Raw genomic sequence first — 19,934 nt, 5'->3', positions numbered from 1 at the left:
GACACGCAGGGACAGGGCCAGCCCCGGAGTGACCCAGCCCTTTGCCAGCACGGGGGTCACTGAGGCCCTTGGGTTGCTGCAGGCACCACGGATGCTCAGATGAATATTAAAAAGGGGCAGCTGCCTTTCCCGGATCCTGTGGTCAGGAGTGTGAAAACATATATTCAATATTAAATAGTGAGAAAAAAAACCCTTTCTCCCCTAGTTCACCCTCATTTTTTTAATTACGCAGTTTTGAAAAGGTGTTGAAGAGGTGCTAATTTGAGTAATTGTTGTTTATTGCAGACTATTGTTAAATCAAGCACTGCAGAGAAGCAAAACACTACCCAGTTATTCCCTATTCTTTTTAACTCTTTCTTATTAAACATATTTTTTAAATGTTGAATACTATGAGCACAGACTATTATTTTCTGTTTATTAGAACAATTTCTTTGGGGGTTTTTTTGCTACATTTCAGGGTGTTACTTCTACACCATTGGCTGTTCCCGTAATCTCATGTTTCAGTGGATGGGTGAGATCAGGCTCAGACGTGGCCTGGGGTAGGGCTGCACCCTAAAACAATCATAAATCTTTTTTCTTGAGCAGAAGAGGATTCTGTTGCGGTTATGGCATATGGAAGAAGTGAGATGTAATAGATCATGCCCTTAAGGTGTGGAGAAGGTTTGCCAGTAGTAAGCAAACTAAAAAGTAGCGCAGGGCACACATTATCGAGGATCTGGGAGGATTTGCTTCCTTCAAAAGCTTTGGTGTAACACCAGTGCTGCAGGGCCTGATTACCCCGTTAATTGGCAGGGTTCATCCTGCAGGGATGGCAGTGGGAATCACCTGAGAGTGATGGCAGTGGGAATCACCTGGAGGTGATGGCAGTGGGAATCACCTGAGAGTGATGGCAGTGGGAATCACCTGGAGGTGATGGCAGTGGGGAATCACCTGGGGTGGGAGGGTCAGGCCAGCCCATATCTGCGGGAGCTGCCACTGCTGCTGCTGGTTGTGTTTCACTTTGGATGGTGCTGCTGGAGATGGAGGTAGGTCTGAGTTTTTTGGAAGAAGTGAAGCAAAGTAAATTGTTGGAAGTGGAGTTTGGGAGGCGATGTGAAGGGGCTTTACTGATGTGAGGAGAAGCACGCTTCTCCTTCGGTGTGTTGTTTACAGATAGTCTCATGATAAGCAATAGTTTAATGTAGCTAATGTTCCATCTCAGTGGTGTTTCGAGAGCTGTGGGAGAAGGTCTGGAAATGTGAGGAGGCGGGTGTCCCTGGAGGCTCTGTGGTCTGTCCTTTTGCAGCCATAGGAAGGAGCTGGGGCTTGGGTTGTCTGTCTGTCGGCTCCCCTGAGTGGAGTGCCCTTGAACAAGATAGGAAAAGCACAGCTTTAGGCTTTTCTTGCCTGCTGAAAGCCAAAGACGTCTCTTTTGTTATTTAAACTGTGGCTTTGGCTGGTTGCTCGAGCGGCTTCTTGTAACAAAGCTAGCTTGTCAAAGTGCGGTCACTTGTGCTTTTTGTGAGTTTATGTGGGTAAACCCAGCAAAGTTATATAGAATAAAATTTCAATGAACTGGAATAAGCAGAAGTTTTGATTATGTTTGTGGCATTTTGGGTCCTTTCCTTTTGAGAAGTGGCCATGGATGAAAGATTAGTATTGGGCTATCTCAGGAACGCTCTCTAGGCAATTAATTTCACCTAGGAGCAAGCAAACAATGAGCAGTTTTAATTAAGATACTGTATTTGAGAGCAGATTTATTGCTGGCTTGTCTCAGCTATGTATTTCATCACCTGAATCTTGTTGCTAAGCCATGATTAGGGGATTCTGCAGGATTTGTTGGCTGCGTGTGATAATGGCAGGTGACACAGCTGATGTGATTTCCACCAGGTACTCCTGTAGTGAACGCCGGAGTATTCTAGTATTTGAAAAAGTGGCTGCTGAAAGGATCAGTGCTGTGTGTGGCCAGCTTTTTAAAGTTTTGTTATGTATATTTACCACTTAAACGTCTAAAGTAGCAAATCATTGCTATTCTCTCTTGTCCTCGGTAGCTGAGTGAGGTTAACAGCTTGAATTTCTTCTGTGCGCTGCTGCTTGACCCATCCAAACTTCTGTAGCAGGATGTTGTGGATGTTACTTCGTTTTTGTTGGTAGGAAAAATTGCCCTAATTCACATCTGCATTTGTAGGCAGGATGCCACCAGAGTGATTCTTCCCTCGACGGAGTTTATCGAGAGAGCTCTGATTTTCAGAAATCAGTAAAATTTTTACGGAGCTCCTTTTCTCTCTTCCAAGATGATAATGGAGATCGTAATCCGTGGTTTTGGGACGTAGTTTAAACCAGAAACCTTTTTGATTCCAGCTGTGCTGAGTGCATCCAGTGAAACTGCTCCACGCTGTGTCCTTGAGGTGATGGACAGGTTGTCACAAATACCTTTGGGATTTTTCCCTTTGGCTTTTTCCCTGTTTGCTATGTGAGCTAAGGGTCAATATGACTCGAGTGCTTAGCCCTGTCCCATAGCATGGAGAACACATTCCAAGAAAAGTGTTCGAATTCAATGTCTCTGCTGCTTTTGTCAGATGCTCACCACGAGTGTGTCCCGTTGAAGGGATTGGCTCGGTGTTTGCCTTCAGTGACATCTGATCTAGTTATTCCCAAAGTGCTCAGGTGTCACTCACTCAGTACATTTTTTCACTTTAAAAAGCCTGAAATTATTATTTCAGTTTCTTCAACAGAAATGGCATAGAAATGGAATATATTCTGTAAAAAGCATAACTGGAAAAATAAAGTTGACTTGTTAGAATCTCTGCTAAAAGGAAATGATGCTACCAAAGCAGAGCTCTGTGACAGCTCTAGGATAATGTAACCTTGTGGAGAATTGAACAGGAGAGGAAAAGCTGTAAAATTCCTGTTTTAATACGTTATGGTGTTTCAAGGTCAAACCATTTTGATTCGGGTCATTTGTTATAGCAACAGCAGCAATGGTGATACTTTGACTTTTTACAGTTCAGAAATCTATAATACTAAAATGCATTTCTTTATATAAATCTTTGCAAATAAAAGGTGAAACAAGTATAATTATCAGATATCAATGCCTTGTGGTTCTCAGCTTAGTGTGTGAAGGGGGAACAATTCAGCCAAAGGGTGAGTTTCCCCAAACAAAGGCTGTTGCTTTAATTGTTGTGTTTGAAATCCATGGAAAACAAATCTGACAGTTGTGAAAAACAAAGTTCACTTTCTTAGAAAAATTTATAAGTTTAATAAAAATAATAAAAAAAAAGACAGTTAGGAGAGACAAAAGCAAAATACAGTTTCTCGGCCAAGGATGCTTGGCACCTAGCCAGCCAGCATCCCTGCTAACGAAAAGTTTGCTCCTTAAAAGTATCAGCCTGTTGCATATTTATAAATTCATATACATGATTCAAAACAATACCTTTTGAGTGTGAATTTCTTTGTCCAGTTTCAAGCCCCACCCCCCAATCATTTTATCTGGTAGATCCATCTGCGGGTGGCTCTGTTCCGTCTGATAGCAGAGGTCCCATAAATTCTTCTCCCGGGGTTTTGGTCATCTTTGTTAGGAAAATTAATCCACAGACACCAGAGGTTTATGTCCAAAAAGGAGACAGAGGAGTCCTTTTACTTTATTTGAATAAAGGGAGAGGCCATGGGGCATTTCCCCTGGGGTCTCTCGGTTTTTCGGAGGACGCAGCCTCCTTCTAATCCTAATTTCCCGGCCACATTTCCCTCTCTCTTTCCCCATGGCTGAGGTACTTGAGAGGCACAGACTTCCCGAAATGCCTAAGATTCCCCTTTTAATGTGTAACTCCCCTAATTTTTAATTCTTATGGGATTTATGGGTTTTTCCCCATTGTTGCTTTCATCTTTCAGTATTCAGTTTCATTTACAAACAATTGTAAAGGCAAGTATCTTCCATTCATCAGTCAATAGAATCCTTCCTATTGTTTCTCTTATCTCTCAGTGCTAGTTTTATCTACCCGCAGACCCAGGGCTTGTTTGTAAAGACAATCCTTGTCATTCCTCTCATCTTCATTTGGATAACAGAAGTTCAGTAACTTTTTGGTCAGCAGCCTTCATGCAGGAATGAAGGATGACTCCCCCTGCTTTCTGGTTTGGCCAGTTTAGATGTTACAAAAAAACCCAAACCCAGTCTTTTAACACTATGTTACAATCATAAAAATATATACAGTCATCACATTTCTAAACTCTATTAATAAAAGAAAGTACAGTACAGTCTTCCTACATTGTAGATATAGTATTCATTTTAATATTTGCGAAAAGCCAGCTGTATAATATGCATTTATAACACTGTGATATGACGTTTTTGAAATTGCCTATATGGTGAGGAAGATCCTTTCCTCTTTTCTGCCTTTTTTTTTTTTTTTTTTTTTTTTTTTTTTCCTGGAGGAGATAACTTTGAACTTAGAACAAAAACTTATCTTTCTGAATTATAAATGTCTGTTGTTTACATAGCTCTCTCTTGCTAAAAGATGTTGATCTGCTGCTGGAATGTTCTAAAATAACCCTCTCCCAGCTTCTGTGTTAATCAGCTTTTCTTCACAATAGCGCATTTAGCAATATCAAATAATAGTTTCAGACAAGCTTTCACACTAAAAATCCCCTGTTCTGAACTACTAGTTAGTAATTTTGATGTTTCATTTGATTTTTACCATATATTCTATTTGTGGTAGTATGACATGATACTTAACGTAATTATGTGCTTCTGAATGTTTTAAGAACAGAAAAAGAATTATATAGCTACTATTAAGAAGTAATTATTTTATTTACATATTGGGACCCTTTGGGGAAAATGGGGTGACAAGTGTTTCCCAGAAAGCTTGCCCATGGGCCAAGCAGTAAGGTTCGTGTCATTCTCACCCCTGAGATCCAGCTGGATGCACATTTTCAATTAATATGTGTGTGTGTTCTCAACGTGATTTATATGTGCTCAACTCTGATCAGAAAAAAAAAGGGAATAACATAGAAAAGTAAGGGAGCAACATTACTACTGTGAAACTAAAAGACTTGGTTCAAAGGAGGGTGAACACACAGCTCAAAGCTGATACCTGCTATTCAAGATGCTTCCTGTCTCATCTTGTTTAATTTCATTGTAATAATGAGTTTTCTACTGCAAAGCCCAGACTCAAATGTAGACACAGGGATACTAGACTGCTCTGGATTCCTTCATTATGTCCCTATATCTTAGCAAATCTGAGTTTCTTTAGTGTTGTATAAGTAGTTCAAATCCATATCTACCTGTACATTATTTCTCTCTGATTCCAGAAGGATTCAGTCACCTTCAATTTACTTAAACCTCTGATTTTAAGGGATGTTAAATAAAATGTTGGCGCCTGCTTATCTCGGTGGTTTTGACTGTGTGTGTGTAAATGCTCAGCTGGGGCTTCTATCTGGATTTTTGCTGAAGTTTATCAGAAGGAATAGAAGGAGGGTTCTAGTTTAAGGTGTATTTGGAATAGGGGAGGAGACTAAAAGCAGCTGCAGCTAATAATTTTTCTTCAGGGAGGCTTAATTTTGGTCTGAGAACATGACTTAATCTCACTCTTGATAGCATTGCTGCTGGGAATTCAAAACTTGATGAGAGAGGCATTGTCAATAGCACTGTGAGCCAGAAAGAGGAAAATCAGACTCCATCAAAAGGCAATTCTAACGTTGTAAAGAAAAATGCTACGACAAAAGCCAACTTTGAGGATTAAATTTATGTAATTATGGAGTGTAACAATGCAGAACACAGTAATTTCTTTAGCTGCTGACTGTATTGTCTGAGTCTTTGTCATACCCAAGCTCTTTTTTTTTTTTTTTTTTTGCACCTAGCAAAGAACCATTCATGGCAGACAGGGAACAAATTGCTGCTTTCACCAGCTTAAAACTTGTGAAGTCATGATGTGAAGAAAGTTCTTACTGGAAGAACATGTAAAATTTCTATGTGTGAGTGAGATGTATAATACTTTTCCTTATATAAATTAGAATTGAGTGTCAATTTTGGCTGATGTATGATTCAAATTGTGAAAGCAGCTTTTCAGTCTTGGAGTGTTTATCTCTGGGTGTCATTATTTCACAGCTGAGAGAATGCCCATCGTAGGGATTTCACAAATGGCCAGTTAGTTGATAACAAAGCAGACCATTAAATTGTTTAAATATGATGGCTGACAATATCTTAAATATGTAGTGGAAAAAAAAATGCAGCTGTGATCTACCTGGAAGAAACATTTTACATTAAATTTTCTTTTGTTTTTCCTCCTTGTTGGATGACAGATGGGTTTAATATGCTACAAAGTTCTGATCCTTTCAAAAGATTCACAAGCAGAACCACTCCAGAATAAATTTTGTGACTTCATAAGGAAATTTTAGTTGTGGTTCCAGTTTATCACTTTGAGGTGGAGCTCTTCAGTGACTCCTATGTTTTTAAGTTGTGAGTAATTGTGCTTTTCATATTTATTTGCAATGGAAAGGGCACCAGAATCAACAACTTTATTGAATCAGGGTTGGATTTTTTTTTTTTCCTGGTCAGTGCCTATCAAGGTGTGCATGAGCTCTTTCTGAGCTAAGCTGCTGATTTAAAATGTATTTTAGTTTAACAAAACTTGTACTAACTAGGAACTCTTTAACCTTGTCTTTCTTCAGAGAAATAAAAAATAAAATTGGCAACAGGTAGTGTTGGTGATTTTCTCCAGGGTTTGAGTTTGTGCCATTTTATACCACAGGAACAGAAATTAGAATTGGCTTTTTTTGGGAGGTGTGTGCTCAAGGCATTTTCAGTATCCAGCCTTACTTTATATCTTACTGAGGTATGGAGTACTTCCAGTGCAAGAGACTTTTGTAGATGAATTAGCTGCATTTTATCTTCCTGGTCAAAAACCAGGTTGGTGTCACAGTGGTGGGGTGCACGAACCCATGTGAATAACAGGCATTATTTTAAAAACTCAAAACCCACACTTGCCTCTCAGCATCAAGCAAGCTCCTGATCACAGAAGGGACTAAAGAGTGATTAAAATCTGACATTGTACTGCTGGCTGTCTGCACTATTTTTGACTCAGATGCACTGGAATGATCTTTGACGTTCTTTTGTCTTCAAGCTGTAACAGTTTAATTTTTATAATCCTTGCCCCTGTTCTCTTATCTTCTAACCAATACTGTGATTTCAGTTAATAGTTCAGTCATTTATTTTTTTGCTCACATGCTGTCTCACAATGTCTGAAGATAATTTGTACATATTCACAGTGAGTTCCCTGAAAATGTCTTTATTGACTACAAAAAAGCGTTTTCTTTTGTCTAAATAGCAAGCTTCAATCCAGGCTTTGAACAGAAGTTACTGTGAAGTTACAATTGACTGCTCGAACTTGTGATTTTTCCCTTAGAAGTTGTTTTGTGAAAGAGCTGATACAGGACTAAAAGCAGCCCAGTCCTATTTATTACTCTGTGCTGACTTCCAGCTGGCTTTTCCTGTGCTTCTGGTTTATTCATTTTTACAACTGCCTTAAGAGCCCACATAGCCACTTTGCTGCTTGAATTTGGCTCAGCCTGATGTGACCTTTGCACATTATTCTGCATTTTGCAAGGAATGTGCTTCTTCACTCTTAAAGTCCTCCTCATATGCCTTCAGATAGCTTCTGTTATTTACCCCATAATTCTCCATTTCAGAACTGAGTAGCAATTTTAATCACGGAATCATAGAATGGCTGGGGTTGGAAGGAGCTTTAAGGATCATCTAGTTCCAACCCCCTGCCATGGCTACGGCAGCAATTAATCTGGTAAGGTTTTCTGTGCCAGACCTTTTGCATGGAGAGTGACCTCAAGGAGAATTTCTCCTTTCTACTTTTTTCTTTTGAATTTCACCCTCTGGATTTTTCAAAATATTAGTGACTGGATAACTGAGAGGTAGCAGGAATTACAAATTTCCTTTTCTAACTGCTTTTAGCACTTTTTCTGTTGTAGTCAATTTGTCTGTGACAAACCTGTTATTGTACGATCCCGTTGTCTTGGTCCTTTACGACTGCTCTGACTTTTTAAAATTTTTTTTGGTTGTTTTTGTTTTGGTTTTTGGTGGTTTTTCTTCTTGTTGCTGTTGGTTTTTTGTTTGTTTTGGTTTTTTTGTAAGGTGGGTTTGGATTTTTTGGTTTTGTTTGTTATTTTCATTTACATTTCCCTCCAATGTCCTGTATGCACCCCTAGGGGAAGGAACATTTCCTTCATATGCTTAATAACAAGTACCACTATGGGGCATGATACAGGACTGATTCTACTTTAGATAATGGATAAAAGTGAAAAGGCAGACGTGGTTTTGTACCTGATTGTGAATAAGTGAATCTGTTTGTGAGGCTGTGCAGAAGATGTGAGTGTGATGTCAACGCCAGCACCGCCGTGCAGGATGATGACGTGAGTCGTGCAGCCCTATCGAAAAGCAGGGATTCAGGTTCTTGAGGAAGAACTGAAATTTGTGAGGTTGGTGGGTTTACCAAATTAGGAGATGAGAATAAGATGTCAGCTTTCCTATCCCATTTATAGCAAGTGTTACTTGCTCATGAATTTAAGTTTTTCCCCCTTCAAAGGACCACTGAGATGTGCTAGCACGTTATAGTCAAAGTTCAGCCTTGATTTTGATCCTGATCAAAGGGTTACACTTCAAGTATTTTGACATGTAATCCTTTTCCCTGACTTTAATCATTTTAGACTGAGGTACAAGTAAAACCACTTCCACTACCTGTGTTAGCCAAGAATGAAAGCATCTTATCTGCAGATAATGGATGCTGCTGCTTGGAAATTCATTCTCCTGATATTTTAGTGTAAAAGATGTCTGTCTCTCTCTCCTTTTGCCAATATTTTTCAGCGCTGCTGCACTGTGGCATAAGGGAGGGGGAAAAAGTACTCAAAAAAAATCTATTAAATAATAATATGAGGAAAACAGATATGAAACCATCAGGGGGTGCATGTGAATTCTGTGCAGTACAATGTGAATTAGTCCCTAGAGAGTAACAGGCAGTTAAAACAAACAGGCACTTTATTGTTGTAATATAAAATTTCTGATGAGGTGGTATCATTAGACAGATCATTACAAACTTTTTTCTTCTTGTGTCGTAAAACAGAACTGGTGTTTACTGGCGCTGATGTCTTCCACAATAAACTGTAGAAGAGGAATTTATGGAGGCAGCAGAAACCACTCAAACGTTATTTTGTGGTGTTGGGTGCTGTAGGCAGGCTCCAGAAATGAGTGAGCAGAGGTCTCACCAGGGTTCCCTCAGGTGGGTTCTAACCCATCTGTTCTGGTGATGATGTGCTCTTGTCACCAGGTCACTTGAGGAGAAAGTTCTGGCGGCTGTGCCAGTTTGTTGTCCACAAAGCTGTGAGGGCTCAAGTGTTACCCAAAATACTTACCTGATGTATCACTTTATAAATTTAGGAGCAATAAATTCTGGGGAAAGACATTTCCTGGCTTTGTTTCTCCCTTTTTGGTGTGGCTTGAAAAATTCAGAACAACAGATTTATACACGTTTCTGTCGAGAAATGTGATGTGCAGGGTTAAATACATTAAAACAGCACCATTTTATAGCCATCAAATAACACCTGTTTCATCTGAATTTTTGTTTTATCTTGCCCTGTATTTTGTCACCTTCCTCAGACAATGTTATTAAGTTCCTATTAAGATGCAACTCCTTCAGTGAGGAGCTTGTATTTTTTTTTCGAAGAAATGTAGGGAAGTGTGGAAAACGATTAGTGTCGAAACTAAGGAATTCAAATTCCAGTTGCAGCTGTGAGCAATCCCCTTCAGCTGCTCACCTCTGTTTTTCTGCTTGTTGGCCTTCCTCCTGTGCACTTTTCCTTTGTCTGCCATCAGCTTTTCCTGCCCCCTGCCCTCGCTTGGTCTCTCTTTTCCCTGATGAAGTCCTGTGCTTCCTCCCGAGCTGCATCTCTTAGGGAGATGCCAAGGAGAAAATTCCCTTGCTTTTACGCTCTTGCCAATGAGTGGCACTTCAGCTGCTAGGAGGGACAACAGGGGGAATGAATCACTGTCAGTGCAGTTGAAAAGTATCTGGCAAAGCTGGAAGAGCTGCCTGGTGCCCGTGCCCCTCTCCAGGTTTACATCTCAGTTTTGCTTCTGCTCCAGTCCAGGGTGGGAGCTGAAAGAGCTCACAATGGTTTTGTGGAGCAAATAAGTCCCTGCATGATGCTGCCGAGAGTTCTGTGGGACTGGGGCTGTTCTTTTTGTGTTTTATGGATGGCAGGAGTGAAAAAGAAACAAGTGCCAGCAGGTGATTTTGTTTCCCAAGTAGTCCAAGTGTGAAATGTGTGGGCTCCATTTATCATTCCAGCTGAGTCTCTGTGGAGACTGACCTGCTCATATTTGCCCATTTTGATTTCTCTTTTTTCCTTGTTTGTTTTCCTTGACTAAATGTTGCCTGCTGGAAAAACATTGGTGGATCTGAATTTCTAAGCATACAAAAATGATAGATTGCTTTATTTGTTCAAGAAACTCTTTTGTAGGAATGTTTTAATTGTAATTAATAAGGGGAGGGGGAGGAGGGCTGTAATTTGTTGCAGACGTCCTTTGTAAACAAAAATTGCATTGATGCCAACCATGAAGGCAATATATGTGAAAAACAACTTTGTAATTTTGGAGGACAGCAATTATGTGATTTATTTTTTACACACAGCTATGTTAGAGGTCCATCCTTCTTGTTTCAGAGGATGTTTGTTTTAGAAGGCTGCAAGCTCTAAATCCTGAGATGAATTTACCTCAAGGTTACTCCATCACTAGTGAGGTACAGGAAAGACACAATGTTTGGTACAGTTTGAAGACTCCTCAGTGCTTTGGCAGATCAGATGTGGAACTTTCTGGTCACCCTTTACTGAGCACTTACCTGGGGGGCTCTTAACCATTTTCTTTGTTCCAGCCTCCTTGGTGTCCCTTCAGCCACCACCATGCAGCTGCCCTTGCTGCTTCCTAACTGGAGGTGGAGGGCAGCACTTTAATACCTTCCTTTCATGTGCTTTCTCCTTTCTTTTGAGAGCCACTTGGAGAGAAAACAGGATGGACAATGCTTTCCTTCAACTCTGAGCCTTTTGGTATTTGTTTAGCAGCTTTCAGTAGCAAAACACACCTGAAAGAGGCTGCCTCTGGAAAGGTACCTTGGTGAGTACCAATAATTTTTTTTTTCTAGATGTTTTCGAGAAGTAACTGGTTCTTCAATTTGTCTCAAATAAAAACTTAAGTGCTTTGTTTCTCTGCTTAAACCTGTGTGACCTGCAAGGTTTCATACATTAAACAGTCTGGCACTTAATAGCTGAAGATGTTACCTGACGGTACAGTCAAATTTCAGTATCCTTAAAATAGCCCAAGGAAGGAGATGCTTTAATTCCTTTGACCTGCAACATTTTAGTGGAATTTTCTGTTTTGCAGAAGCACTGATCCGTTCCTCCAAAGCTGTCTGTGGCAACTTGTGCGTGCAAGGGTGGAAAGGACGGGCTGTGATGAGTGCCATAAAACCAAAGGGAGCGGAGAGAGATGCCTGCAAAATTCAAAGTGCTTTATTAAGCCCCCTTTCCATAATCTCTGGGAGGGAGGGAAAAGCAGCTCTTTCAAGCTTGGCTAGGCTTAGAATTAGCTGCTGTCTTCCTTTCATTGTCTGCACACCTTTATGGTACTGCTGCTGTCTTGTCAGGAGCTGCACCTCCTGAGCAGCCAGGCTGCTCCTGTGTGCAGAGGGCCATCATTTCATCTCACCTTTACAGATATATTGCTTTGACTTTGGCAGCTGAGAGGAAAGTCTCAATGTTAACTCTAATTAGTAGTTTTTTGTTGTTGTCCTTGTTTTCTCTAGTAAAACTTGTTTGATGTCAGCTTGGCTGTGAATATCTCCATGTCCTTGCTTAAGAAATGAAAGTTGGGAAAGCGTGTTTGGTTTTTGTAAGTTTTACTTTGCTTTTATACAACAAGAAATATGGGAAATAAATACCTTTACAGCTTATTCTCAATGTATGTGAAAAAACCTTAAGCTTTTGGAAGACCTGACTCATAGCTATCTAAATGTAGCAGGGATGTAGCTTGGGAGGCTGAAGATTTTTCTAAGTATTTGTATAATTATTTCTCAGTTTTGCATGGTAACAGTAAAATTAGCTTATTTTTGTTGGTGTAGGAAGCATTTGATCACCTTTATTCATAGTAACACCAAGAGAGATTTCAATTCCAGTGTCTCTGAAGGCGGTGCTGCACTTCCAAAATATTCTTGAGGAATGCACAGTAAAAAAAAAAAATCCCAACTCTTTAATGGCTATCAAAATTTCAGTCTTAGGCAACAACTCAAACATTTGGATCCCTTTTGAAAAGGGGAAGGGAGGCTATTAAGGTCCACAAGCTGTTGCTAACCTCCACCTGTTATGTTCTATTCCCTTTCCCAAGAAGTGGATTTGCTTCATAGAAGGCGGAATTTTGTTGGCAGAGCTGCTCAGGCTCTCCTGCACAGGTGATGGTTATTCCTGAGCTCTGTGATGGCTCCTTCCTGCCAGAATTCATTACAAGCACAGGCTCTGCCGTCCTCCTGCACCTTGAGCTCATGGGCATCAGGGCTCTGCCAGCAGTAGCTTTGTACAGAGGATAAAGCCTGGGTTTGCTGACTGAAGTCAAAGGCTTATATGCTCAACATCTAGTGCAAGAGATAAATTTTGTCTTTTAAGATCCATCAGTTTTGTTTTTGCTGTGACAAAAAGACTTGTTCATCATTTGCTCTCTGTTTACAGCTCGCATGCTTTATATTACAAAATGAGTCAACACTTTTCTGCATCTTTTGGAACAACATAGACAGGCTGTAAAGAAAAAATTCTGTTAATGAAAGCAGACTTAAAAATCTTTGAAGATGTTTATTTCTGTAATGCTTAGCCTGTCCTGAACTGTAGAAAGCAGAAACCTTTTTTAAAATTTATAACCCTGAGTCTTTCTGTTAATAAAGTAAGGATCTAAACCCATAAGCAATATTATAGTTACAACAAGCTTTTTAAGGTATCTCTTGCTAAATAGTGAAAGAAAGGATTGAGATTCCCTTCTCTCGATTCTACTGAAGTAAATATAGTAAATGAAGTAAAATACTGAAGTGTCTGGTTGCTGTTTGAGTCGGTAACATGAAGTTACAGATTTGAAGGTAGGAGATGAAAGCAAGGGGCAGAATTAAGCCCCAGCTCTGTGTATGTCAGGATTCCTCAGGGTCTCTGGGATGGATGCCTGAAAATCCAGTCTGTAGCCCACAGCTGTGTTGAAATGGGCCCACGAAGTCACATTTCAGGAGGAATGAGGGGCTGTGTTGCTGTGCTCGGGTTTGTGCGTGTGGCTGCCCAGGCTGATGTGTTTCTCACAGGAGCACACAGGTGTAACTGTCCTGGAGAAAAAAGGTGATTGGCAATGTTTGCCGTGATCAGTATTCTCCTGTTGGGTGTTTCAAGAGAAAAGCAGTATTTTGCAGAGTGTTCAAATCTGCAACACTTAGTTTAAATTTGTTAATTGGAGATACTATGACACATTGCAGCTGTTGGAGTCAGTTTTTGCAGTTGTCTACTTTGAATTGTTATGAAAAGTTTTTTGCCCTTTCACACGGAGTTGGCTGTTGCTTTTGCATACAAAACACTTACCTAGTTCAACAGGAAAACTGTTTTTCTTAAATTACCAGCTACCCTTCCTGTCATTACAATGCATCTTGAGCTGTATCATGCTCAATCCTAAATATAACTTTGCCTTAAAGTCAAGAATGATCTAAAGAAATAGTGTCAGATGTTATATTTAAATGGATTAAGGTTCTTCATCTCTACCAAAAACATCACACTGATCCCTTTTGCTTGCTTTTACATTTTTAATGGTTTATATTTTAATATTGCTGTCTTGTAACTTTGAAAAGATAGAGGACTTAAAATGTCAAGCAATTGAGGCAATATTCTCAAATAATTTTTAGAAGGGTACTGGACCACTTCTGTCATTCTAAGGAGAAACATTGGAAAAACTATTTGATGACTGAACAAAGCAAAAGACTGTAATTTTTTTGTGTGTGTAGATATGCCACCCAATTATTCTTTCTGGCTGCATGCAATGTATGTTGTTCATTCACTTGGGGGTTTTTAGTGGGGTTATTTGTTTTTTCTTACCAGGTGATTCCTGAACTATCACTAGTTCAATAGAAACAGGACTTTTTTGAAAAAGAAATCACCTTGTTTTAGCTGGACTATTTTTTTCTTTTTTTCTTCTGTTAGTGATTGACGTGGCATTTCACAGGTTATATGAGGACCTGAGCTCCATATTCACTAGAAAAGTGGATAAATAATTCCTTCATCAGTTGGGTGCACTTCAGGGAGGTGCTTCAGAAAAGCTGTCGCTTGTACTGGGAAAAGCTACAGTTATGTGTATTAGCAATGCCAGTGAAAAGGAAAAATGAAAAAGCAGGATGATGAGGAAAGAACATGATGTGGTTTTGTGCTGTAGAATTAAAACACACCCACCAGAACATGAAGATTTTTCCGATGTCTTTTCACCGTTGTCACCAATGGGAGATGCGCTGCTGGGTCCGCAGCAGTCAGATTTGTGTCTGGTTTGGGTTTTGATTTGGTGGGATTTTCTCACTTATGCTTTGAGACAGATGTCACTGGAAAGAGACACGTTTCTGATGCTCCTCTCAGAGGAGCTGAGGTGCAGAACACACGCTCCAGAGCCAAAGCACCTCACAAGCTGCGCTGCTGAGTCTGGCTCTGTCCTCTCTTGTCCAAGAACCATTGCTCTACAGCTGGGTAAATTGATTTTTTTTTTTTTTTTTCAGGCTTGGCCAGATCAAAACAATTTTTGAATGCCAGAATTTGACTCTGCTTCCCAAAGCTGGCAAATATTTCTGTACTTTACTATAAAGCTGACAAGATGGAAGGGAAGGCATTTTGTTGTTGTGGTTTGATAGTCTGCATTCTGTCCCTGATGTAGGAAAGAAGGGCTGCTGGAGGTCAGAGGCAACTGAATTAGCAAGAGATGCTGAAATGGCATTGAAAACAGAATAAAAATATGCTGTCTTTTGGCATAATTTCAGTCAGCCCTGATTTTACAGGGTTCAAAGAAATGTTATTAGAGGTCAGGGACTTTTTTTTTTTCTTAAAACAATTATTTCCAGAAATATTGAGACCTTGTAAGCCTGACGTGATTTAAAAATTATCTGAACACTGAGAAAATACACTAGCATCTTCTAGCACACCCCTACAAGCTTTTGCACAATTATGATAAGGTAAAATCCTCGGGTCAAGAATAGCTTTGCAAAGCATTAAACTAAACACATATGTACTTGCCTGTCTTTTTGACTGGAGGATTAGTGGTTTGTTTCTTTGTGAAACTCTACACTGAGCTCTTAATTAAGCTTACCAGGCACAAGTGCACTTCAGGTGATCCAGACAACCTTTAAAGGACCTGCAGCAGATGGTGCAAAGTCTGTATTCCGCGCAGTATTCTGCTGTTTTGTCTGCTAAATAAGTATCTAATTACTCCCAGTCTTATCTTATTTCAACACAGTGTCACTAAATTACTTACATGGCTCTAAGTAAGGTAATCCGTTGCCAATCCGATAAGCTTTCAGCTTGACTTTTTGGGAAGTAAACTTGCACCTGATGAGAATTTTCTTTCAAGCAGACAAGAGTATCTTCCTGTACTTTTCCAGAGGCTCTTAACAAGATCATTCACTGTCTTTCCCACATAGCTGTTCTTTAGGTGTTCTAAATAAATTACTGTGACAAATTTGGAGTGCTTTTCTCCCTAAAGTTTCTTTCTTGAGGGCAAAATGGCTTTCATTTGTGATGGGCAAGAAAGAGGCGAGCACTTCTGAAATCAAAGCATCATCTACTCTTTGCATTTGTGGGCACCACACCATTAGTCTGTTATTTTTTTGAACTGCACGTAGGCAGGTGGTTGAGGCAATTTCTTCTTCAATATTGTCTCGGTGAGATCTAAGGTGTGAAAATAGGCAGGTTATTTCTGGAGAGAGTATATGGATCTTTCCTCATTATGACTTCCAGTCTCGCTGATTTTTAGGTGGTTTGTGAAAAGCTTGGCAGAACTGGGGAGGCTTTCCCTCATGTCAGCCTTCCTGTAATCATCCTCTCTGCGTGGCAGCGCACCTGCGGAGGAGGGATGTGTGCCATTGAAGAGGAAAAAAAAATAAAATAAATGCGTTGCTCATACACAGTCATGGATTGAAAAAAGGGGAGATGCCCTGTGATTTAAAGCACCACCATTTCTGGTCTCCAAATAGTGTTTGCTCTCTAGTTCTGCCTTCAAAATGCATCCTGGCTGTCCCCGTCCTGAATCCCTGTGCAAGCTGCAGAAATCAGTGGAGGTCTGCAGGCGCTGCTTACCCTGAGCTTGGGGGCAGGATGAGGCTCTGAAAATCTGCCTACACACCTTTTCTTCAATGGCTTTTCTACAGTAATAGTATTGAGTGGAAAAGATATTTGGGAGAAGCATATCAATCTCAGTATTCAATAGGTGTTTTTTGGTTTTATTTTTTAATATAATTAATATGCTTCATAATTGCAAGATACAAGCTGACTCGATATAGATTAGTCAGCAGGTCTTCAGGCCGGTAAATATTGATTTTATTTTTGCCTTTGCTGTCTTTTTTTTTTTTTTTTTTTGAATGAACTTGTTTCAACAGAAACAGTCATTCAATTAAAATGGTGTGAAAGGCACTTGATTCAGTCACAACTCAAGATGAGCTCTGACAGACACGCTGGGCTGAGCATCGCTGCCCTGCAGCTCTTGCTTTTCTCGGTAGTCCCCCTCTGCTTTTGCACAGCAGAGTCATTTCTCCTGTGGTTTCCACCCTGAGCAACAGGAGATGGTCTGTTTTTGTTTGAATGTAAGGTTCGGGTTCAGAGCAGTGTTCTTCAGGTTGTGTTTAAGAGGATATCAAATGAGACAATATTAATGCTGCCTGTTCTCCTTGAAACTGTATAGATGTAGCCAGTGAAGGGAAATGTCTCTTGTTCCTGTAGTTTTACTCATTGTCCTTAATCAAATTCTCAGGACAAAACACAGGAAAAGCCAAGCTCACAGGCAGCCTAACAACCTCTTTGACTTTAGTCTCCGAGTTCCCATAAATAGTTTACAAACTAATTGTCTTTAAAAGAGAAAACCCTGTTACTAAGGGCAAGATATTTAATGCATTTCTGGTAATATGCAATTTAATCTAATAGCACCATTCCTAGCTCTTAATATCCACGGATGACCTGGTTGGCATGAGCTTCTGAGAGCAGAGCTGTCCTATTAACCTGCCAGGATATCTGTTAGACTCATTTTGAGAGTGATTTGGGAGAGCTTGAAGGAGATCGTTGTAAACATCATAGTAGGATGCCAGGGAAGCCTTACCAGGAGCATACTTGCTGTTTTTATTTTGTGATCAATTGTTACAAAGGTCATTTATGTTTTTGCATTAGAAATCATACCAAGCTAAATAACATTTTGCCTCCCAGTTGGTAATTTCTGTAAAGCTGGATAAAAGCTGCAGACTTTGAGATTTATCTTGTTCTGTGGGTTGAAAATCCTGAAGTGTTTTCTTTTTCCCTCCTATAATATTATCCTTTCCTGACTTTCAGTGTGTCTGCTGTGGTTCTCCATCTCCTTGGTCACTCTTTTTCATACAATTTTGCCCTTGTACTTTATCACACCCAATACCTACCAGATAGAGATGTTTCTCTCATCCCCTCTCCTACCTTGCTGAAGTGGACCTGTTTTTAATATCTGTGAAATAAATAGGTCCTATTGTTCAAAGAGATGTTATCTTGTTGTACGCAAAGATAATTTTCAGAGCTTGGACTGAAGCAAATGTATAACTTAATTTTCTATTTAGGATTGCCACTACAGGGTGTTAAATTGCCGCTGCTGTAAGCGGAGCTGCACCAAATGTAGTAATGAATTTAGCAGCCATATATGCACTGCAGTAAACCATAACAAGTCAATTTAGGATTTTGTCTCAGGAAACACTGAGTGGTTTTATTAAAAAGCATTCACAGTTCTCAGCTACAAACTATCCTGTCTCTATGGATGAATCCAAGAATTGGCTAAGTGCTTATGCATGAGTTTAAGGGCTTATTGGCAACTGCGAGAACTTGCTCTTTTATTTCTACAGTAAAACTTCAGAGCAAAGTAGTATAAGTAAGCTTTTTTTTTTTCTCTGAAATATTTTCCAACTGTGGAAGCAATTGACTTCAAAATTACTTCAAAATATCCCTTTCTTGGGTGTTTTTTTTCAGGCAATGCATGCTGGAATGATCACCATGTGCATTTGTCAATGGGTCTTTCTTTTATTTAATTTTTTTTTTCTAGTTCTCTCAGGCTTTGGACAAAATTTAGAATATATGAATACTTAACTCATTTGTTCATGGCTTCACTGAAAAATCATTAAATAACTGAAAGGAGATGTATGCATGAATTGAAATTGAGAGATTCCCTATGATCTTAAAAAGTAGTCCACCATGAATGGAAAGCTGTGGGAAAAGCCTAGTTCTTCTCAGCAGACGCAATATTTTAGACTTCCAGATGATTTTATTTTTTTTTTTAAATCAAGTCTTGCATTCAGAATTCCTGTGTTAGACAATATTGATACTTTTATATATCTGAGCTCCTTTTCAGTGATAGTGATTATTTAATAAATGAACTGAAACGTACTTGTAGGCACATCCAAACCACTGCCTTAGTCAAAAATACCAGTATCCAATTCACAGGGTAAGAAAGGAAACATACTTTAATTAGTATGTTTCCTGAATGGCACAGGGAATTTATAATTTGGGAATAAATATCCAAGTTTGTGTTTTCCAGTACAAACCAAGCCTTTAATTTCCAGCTCTCTGAACTCAACGAAAGGTAAGGGATCAGCATCGGAATTTTTACAGAAGAATCCTTGTGACTCAGAGTATGCTTGGCATTATGATTTATGCCATGCATGCACAATTGTGGTTTTTTTGCACTGTGCTTTTCACCCTTGTGCAGAAAGGAGTAGCTCTAATGTGCTCAGGAGAGAATTTCCAGGTGCAAACCCCATTTGTCTGTCACTCCTGTTTTTCTGCTCATCACAACAATCACAGTTACGATGTTATCAATCCTTGTAAGAGGAGAAGGTGTCATATATTCTTTTTCTGGTAATGACTTCACAACCAATGTGAAAATCTCATTCTGTAGAGTGAGGGAACTGACCAACAAAAAGGCTTTTTTATAGTTTTCCCAAATCAGGCTACTCTTGTAGGAACAGCTAATGCCAAGTGATTCTTGCTGACAGAGACAAGTCACTTTAACCAAAAATGTGGAGATTACCTGCATACCATCAAAATAATTAATAATAATTATTGTAAGATATCTGTTTGACACCTAATCGATGTTTTGGCCGCAAAAATCACACAGGTTTTAGTGAAAAATGTGTTCTGTAACAACGCTAAGGTCTAGATTTCCTTCTGAGATCTAAGATGAGTTAACTCCTCTGGTTTATACTGCTGCAGGTACTGCAGCAGCTTAGAGCAGCAGTGGAATGCAACAAGGTCTGAGCAAAATTTATCCAAGGCTGGGGTAGCTCTGTTTTTGCCTGGGGCACTTTTTAAGCTAGGCCACGTTCCCTGGGGAGACTGAAGCCCTCAGAGAGCTCACCGGGGACAAAAGGCTGAGAAATCACGCAGAGTTTCATGTTTTCGTGCTATTTTCTGTACCAATGATCGCCTTTCTCTTCTCTGCCACCTTGGGCAGGTCCTGTGTGCTTTGGCAGCATTGTCAGCAATGTTCATGAGTAGCAGTCTGTCCTCTTCAGGTTTCTTAAAATGAGAACAGGAGGTGGATGGTCAGGGAGAGGATGTGAGTGAGTTAATTTGAAAGATGCTTCTTCACGGGTGTTAAACCTGTATATTTGCTCTTGAATTGATTTCTTCCTTGTCTT

At 39.8% G+C, this 19,934-nt stretch overlaps 1 long non-coding RNA gene across 1 annotated transcript; it reads left to right on the top strand.

Annotated features, from left to right (window-relative positions):
* The first annotated feature begins 998 nt into the window (after positions 1-998).
* LOC120755325 (uncharacterized) lies at positions 999-12,684 on the top strand. The gene is made up of 3 exons (XR_005701736.1): positions 999-1,025; positions 11,020-11,143; positions 11,411-12,684. It is a non-coding gene; the product is annotated as an uncharacterized LOC120755325 (long non-coding RNA).
* The last annotated feature ends 7,250 nt before the right edge of the window (positions 12,685-19,934 follow it).

The sequence above is a fragment of the Hirundo rustica genome, chromosome 7, assembly GCF_015227805.2.
Source record: "Hirundo rustica isolate bHirRus1 chromosome 7, bHirRus1.pri.v3, whole genome shotgun sequence".
Taxonomy (NCBI): domain Eukaryota; kingdom Metazoa; phylum Chordata; class Aves; order Passeriformes; family Hirundinidae; genus Hirundo; species Hirundo rustica.
This window is presented reverse-complemented; position numbering and strand designations above follow the sequence as displayed.